Source organism: Marmota flaviventris, chromosome 4 (assembly GCF_047511675.1).
Source record: "Marmota flaviventris isolate mMarFla1 chromosome 4, mMarFla1.hap1, whole genome shotgun sequence".
NCBI classification, from domain to species: domain Eukaryota; kingdom Metazoa; phylum Chordata; class Mammalia; order Rodentia; family Sciuridae; genus Marmota; species Marmota flaviventris.
Genome location: NC_092501.1, coordinates 33,312,407 through 33,318,406, shown reverse-complemented (window position 1 = coordinate 33,318,406; position 6,000 = coordinate 33,312,407). Strand labels below are relative to the sequence as shown.

The following is a 6,000-nucleotide window of genomic DNA, read 5'->3' as shown; positions in this document are numbered from 1 at the left end:
TGATGAGAGTACAGATGCAATAGCACTTTAATAGCAACAAGCACACATGGTACCTGCATCTTTCTTTCTAAATACAATGTTTCAATGAAAGAAACCAAGAGTCTTTGGAGAAATAGCTGATTCCTGGGGTGGGGAAAAGAAAGTACAAGAGGAACCTGAAGAACATCTCATAGGGCCAGAAAATGAGGATGGGTTCAAAAAATCGATGGTAGCATGTTATAAGGACTCAGAAGCAAGATTGAAAACATTTCTGCTGCTCAAATATGGAATAGTTTGAACAACAAAATGAAAAACAATGATTATAACCTACAGAATATCCTAAATATTTATGAGTCTACTTTATGAATAAGTAAATGAATGAATAATAGCTGTACTTAACAGTAAATTCCAATTAATAAATAGAGAAGGAATGATGGGAATAAAATAATCAACATTTAGAAACAACATAGTAATACTTGATTTGGGCAGGATCATCAATGGATATTTAAAACAGTGGTAGACAGTTTGATAAGAAATAGGATATTTGTATAGTCCCAAATATCTCCCTGAAAAATGCCTATTATTATTATTATTATTATTATTATTATTACTATTTTAGTTTTATTGATTTTATTTTTTAAATACATGACAGCAGAATGTATTACAATTCTTATTATACACATAGAGTACAATTTTTCATATCTTTGTATGTAGAGTATGTTCACGCCAATTCATGCCTTTATACATGTAAAAATATGGAATGCTTCATGAATTTGCGTGTCACCCTTGCACAGGGGCCATGCTAATCTCTGTATCATTCCAATTTTAGTATATATGCTGCTGAAGCGAGCACAACACCATTCTACTTTCTGATTCTATAATTTTGACAGAGTAGCCTTATTTTGTCCTGTCCTACAAGCTCAGGATCCTTGCAGGTGAGTTTTAAGTGCTACATGCTGTCCTGTGTCCATGGGTAGACACACTCATTCCTGGGTGGACCTACTGCTGGTGGGCAGTGAGCTGCCTGCCTACAGCAAGGCTGTGATGAACCTCAGCAACCATCTATAAAGATGCCAAAGGAGGGGCTGGGGATATAGTTCAGTTGGTAGAGTGCTTGCCTCGCATGCACAAGGCCCTGGGTTTGATCCCCAGCACCAAAAAAAAAAAAGCCAAAGAAGGGGGGAAGGTAAATTATAGGACATTCACACCTCACCCCTGCAAACTGCCTTCTGAAGCATTAATTTTCTGATCCCACTTAAAGGATACTTGGACTAAGGAATGTGAGATGTGGTCATCGAAAACACATTAGTTGAGCTATTGTAGCCAGTCTGTCCATCCCTGAGTTACTGGCAGTTAAAACCAGGTTTGAACATAATAATATTAGTGAAATCTACCCTTTTGATTAAAGCAAGTGTCCAAGGAAAGCAGGAATGATCAGGGTTGGATGGCAGCAAGGGTGGGCAGGGCGGTGTTCTCTATGCCAAAAATTACAATCGGAAAGCCTGTAGGCCAGACTCAGTTCAGAGTTGTCTTGTTTGGCCTGCATGAGGCATTTTTAAATATGATTAGTTAGCAGATCTAAAAATCTGATTTCTGGTTTCACTTGAAAAAAATCTAGCAACACAGGCCTGGAGCCCTGCCTGGTAACCAGGCTTCCTGTTCCTGTTTCCCCACATCCTAGCCCCAGGAGTATTTGGACTCACAACCTTTGCTCTTTGGGATTTTAGAACCATTTTTAGGGAACATTTAATAAAATGTCAGAGAAGTGATTAATTACAGGTTTAAAATAAAATTTAAATGACTAGAGGACATATTGAAAATGAATGGATTTCACAAATACGATAAAAAGAGGGTCAAACCTCATCAAATAAATTTGCAAAGTTAATGAAACAACATAAAAATCTATGTAAAGAAAAAAGTTCAACCAATATCTATTACTGCATCCTTGTAACTTCCAAACTCTGCTTTTTTTCCATGGCACTTATCACCACTGCACATATTATACATGCCTTTAGTTATTGATTATATTTGTGTTTTTTGTATGTGTGATTTCTTTTTCTCTTTCCACATTTTTTTATTGGTGCATTATAGTTGTACATAATGATGGGACTTGTTTCATATTCATACATGCACACACTATAACAATATAATTTGGCCAATATCGCTCCCTATATTTTTAATATATGGCTATTCATTATAGCTTAACAGATATTGTTATATTTTTAGATTTGGTTGTTCCTGATAACTTATTTTTTGTTTTGGTTCCACTAGACTATAAATTCACCGAGAGTAGGCCTCTTCCATTTGTACACTTACCATTGTATTCACAGAGCCCAGAATAATTCCTGACATAATAGCAGACATCCAATAACTATTTGGTGGATGAACTGAATTAATGAATAAGTAAACATACTGTGTACAGCAATTGTGGAGGATGCAGGATGCATACGCCACCATCCTCATATTCAATTTATTAGAATCAATTTAGTTAATTAGGATTAATTAATTAATTCAATCTAATTATAAAAATAAGATTTATATATAATTAAGTTGGCAAATGACTGGAGGAGACAAAATACTCCAAGAGTCCAAGAGAGGAAATTATTTTGACTTGGGATGAATGCTTAGGGAAAAAACCTCCTAAAGAAGGTCGACTTGGAGCTGGGGTTGTGGCTCAGCAGCAGAGCGCTCGTCTAGCATGTGTAAGGCCCTGGGTTTGATCCTTAGCACCACATAAAAATCAATGAAATAAAGGTATTGTGTCCAAGTACACCTAAAAAATAAATAAAAAGAAGGTAGATTTAAGGGCTGGGGTTGTGGCTCAACGGTAGAGCGCTTGCCTCAATGGGTGAGTCACTGGGTTTAATCCTGAACATCACAAATTGATAAACAAAATAAAGTCCATTGACAACTAAAGAATAAATAAATAAATAAATAAATAAATAAATAAATAAATAAAAAAGAAGGTAGACTTAAGCCAGACTTGGAAGGAAGGGTGAGATTCGTGGGGGTAGTAGGCAGGAGAAGGACATTCAAGGCAGGGGAAATCTATGGTGGAAAAAATCAACCAATTAGTTTGAAGGCATCCTATGAAATCTTTCCACCTATCATTCTATAATCATAACAAAATTTGAAGAAGATTCATATTTTTAGAGGCTTTAGAGCAAGTAACTGGTCCAAAGCAGTATTTTAGGATGTTCAACTTCTTGGCTGGGTGAGAGAAGAATTCTTAGGACATGGTGATTGACAGGACTTGTAGAAGCAAGGAAAAGAAGACTTGGAGACTTCCCAGCTTGGCGACTTCCCAGTGGGAGTGTCACTAACCAGAACAGGGAAGTCCAGAAAGGTCAGAATTTTGATTGTAAGTGACAGAAATGTAGTTTGAACTCCTATGGAAAAAAAAAAAAACAGAGGACTTATTGGCTCATAAAACCAAACTGCAAGGTGTGACAGCTGGAACTCCAAGCTCATCACATTTTCCACCTACTTCTCTCTGTTGCTTCTGTCTGATTCACTTTTGTCATAAAGTTGGAACTACCTTTGCAGGAATCTCCTAACTTCACCTCCTCCTTCTCCTACAACCCCAGAGTTGATAGACCTTGCTTGCTTAGTGCCAATTAAGAGTCACACTTTCTCTGATGTAAGTGGGGTGACTCAAAGTGGGGTAGGGAGGGAGAGAATGGGAGGAAGATTACCTCTAAATAGGGAATAGGGGTGAGAGGGAAAGGGAAGGAGAAGGGGAATAGCAAGGATGATGGAAGGAGATGGTCATCATTATACAAAATACATGTATGAAGATGTGAAAAATAAATAAATAAATATTTAAAGAAAAATAAATAAATCTGCTTTTTAAAAAAATCACACTTTTTTGTTTTATGTTTTAATTTTACGTAAGTACCATAAATCTGAGATCATAGAATCATAACCTCAAAATTCCATAAAAGCCATCTGATCCTACACATTATCCAATTTTTATTCCTTTTTGGCATATTCCCAGCGAGTGATCTTCCAGCACTTACTCCCATCTTAGGTACTCTCTTCCATTGTAAAAAGTTCCTAGTTTTTACAGAGTTTTTCGTTTAAGTGAGATAAAATCTGTCACCTCAGAACTTCCACCAGTCAGTGGTAGCTTTCACCTACCTTTGGAAGTGTCCATAATGAGTCTCTTCCATTTTTCACATGACAACCCATTAAATGTTTGAAAAGAACTCATGTTCCCAGAGAGTCTTTTCTATCTAAACCTCAATTTACTTTCAATGTTTCTCCTATGGCGTGGGGTTTAAATCCCCTTGGACATTTCCAGTGAATTCTTTCAAGATCCAACAAATATTTATTATACCCTTGCTTTGTACCAAGTAATAAACCAGATATTCGGAATACAACAGTGAGAAAAACAGGTTCCTGTCCTAATGGAGCTTAATGTAACCCAGGCGGAGAGACTCTTCATCATACATATTTGTGTCAAAGCAGAAAGTTGTTGGTGGAGAGAAAGAGTGTACATAAAGATTGGTTTCTCCTTTAACTAGAGAAGAAAAATCTTCTGTGGAAATCAAAAACATTAACTCCCCTTTCAAAGACCTCACTGGTCTTACTCAGTCACATGGATGTCCCTAGTTAGAAAGGAAATGGAGAAATTGAGAGCTTTTTTCAGACTCTCAATCAATAGGGAGGAGAGTTGGGAAATATTGTCAGGTGGGTAGTTAACCAAAAGCATGTGCCAAAGGTGAATAGATAGCCCTGATTAGCCAATTTGCATATCTATCCTCTGAGTCACAGTATGAGTCCATGGGTGGAAGGATGATCTCACAAGTTTGCTTGAAGTCAAAATATGGTGGCTGTCTTGCCACAGTTGGCAAGGAGCCCGAGAGTGGTGTCAACATGAAGGAAGTAGCAGTGAAAGGCAAAGAGAAGCTTAAACTTTTGAACCTGACTTTTGACCTGCCTAAGCCAGTTCTACTGCTGGGTATGCCTGAAATATGAGGCAATAAAATCCCTAGCCCATTACCTTAGTGACCCCAAATGAACCATGTCTCCTGGTGTTGAGACCCATGTTAGTCTCTTCTCTTTGAGTCTGGGCTGGCTCTCTGCCTCATCCTAACCAATAAACTGTGAAGAAATAACATCATGCAAGTTCTGGGCATAGGCCTTAAGGTTCCAGCTCCTGTAGAAACCTAATTACCCTGAGACTATTGGGCTGTGAGGAAGCTCAAGCCAACCATATGGAAAGGCCATGAAAAGAACCGTGGAACTTAGCTGACCACAAGAACTGAGGCTCCCAGCAGAAGGCCAAAGTTGTCAGCCGGAGGAGTAGCTATGTTCCAAGTGGGTCCTCCAGCCACTGAATCCTGCCCAATTGCAAACAAATAAAATCATTGTTATCTTAAGCCATTAGATTATGAAGCAGTGTATTCCACAGCAATAGATAGTTAAAACATTCAGTTTGAGTAGGATTTAGGTGTCATTTACAACCAAGAGTTTTAGCTGAAACATCAGCCAAGTAACCTTAAGGAAAGTGTAAGATCTGCCTGTAATTCAGTTTCTTTAGTTATGTAGGACTGTAGTTGACAATCACAATATGTCTGTATTTCATTTCTTCACTTAGAGGATTGTTTTAGAAGTAAATAAAACAATATGCATCAAAGTAACTGGTAGTGATGCTACTGGTTCTTCTTGCTGACGCCTAGTGACCACTGCTTTCCCTGTGTTTGGCTGAAATTCCTAACACTGTCTTCAGCATTGTCTTGATCCTCCAACTTCATAAACCATCAAAAAATGAATAAAAGTAATTTAGTTAGTGAAGTCTTGCTAACTCGTACTGACCACAGTTTTCCCACTGGTAAAAGATACATTAAATGAGCATTTCTAGAATTTTGCCAGTGGATGAGAAAAGTATAGAAAGTCATTCTTGCTATTCACAAAAACTTAAAACTTCACTTTGTTCATTCTTGATTTTGTTTCTTTATTCCTGTTCTCTCTCTTTTCCCCTTTTCCATTTCCTTACCCCAACCCACTTCCTTCCTC

General features: G+C 37.6%; 1 non-coding gene across 1 annotated transcript; it reads right to left on the bottom strand.

Moving 5' to 3' along the window:
• Window positions 1-728: 728 nt before the first annotated feature.
• Window positions 729-832, bottom strand: LOC114096497 (U6 spliceosomal RNA). Its single transcript, XR_003583439.1, has one exon. It is a non-coding gene; the product is annotated as a U6 spliceosomal RNA (small nuclear RNA).
• Between the last annotated feature and the right edge of the window lie 5,168 nt (window positions 833-6,000).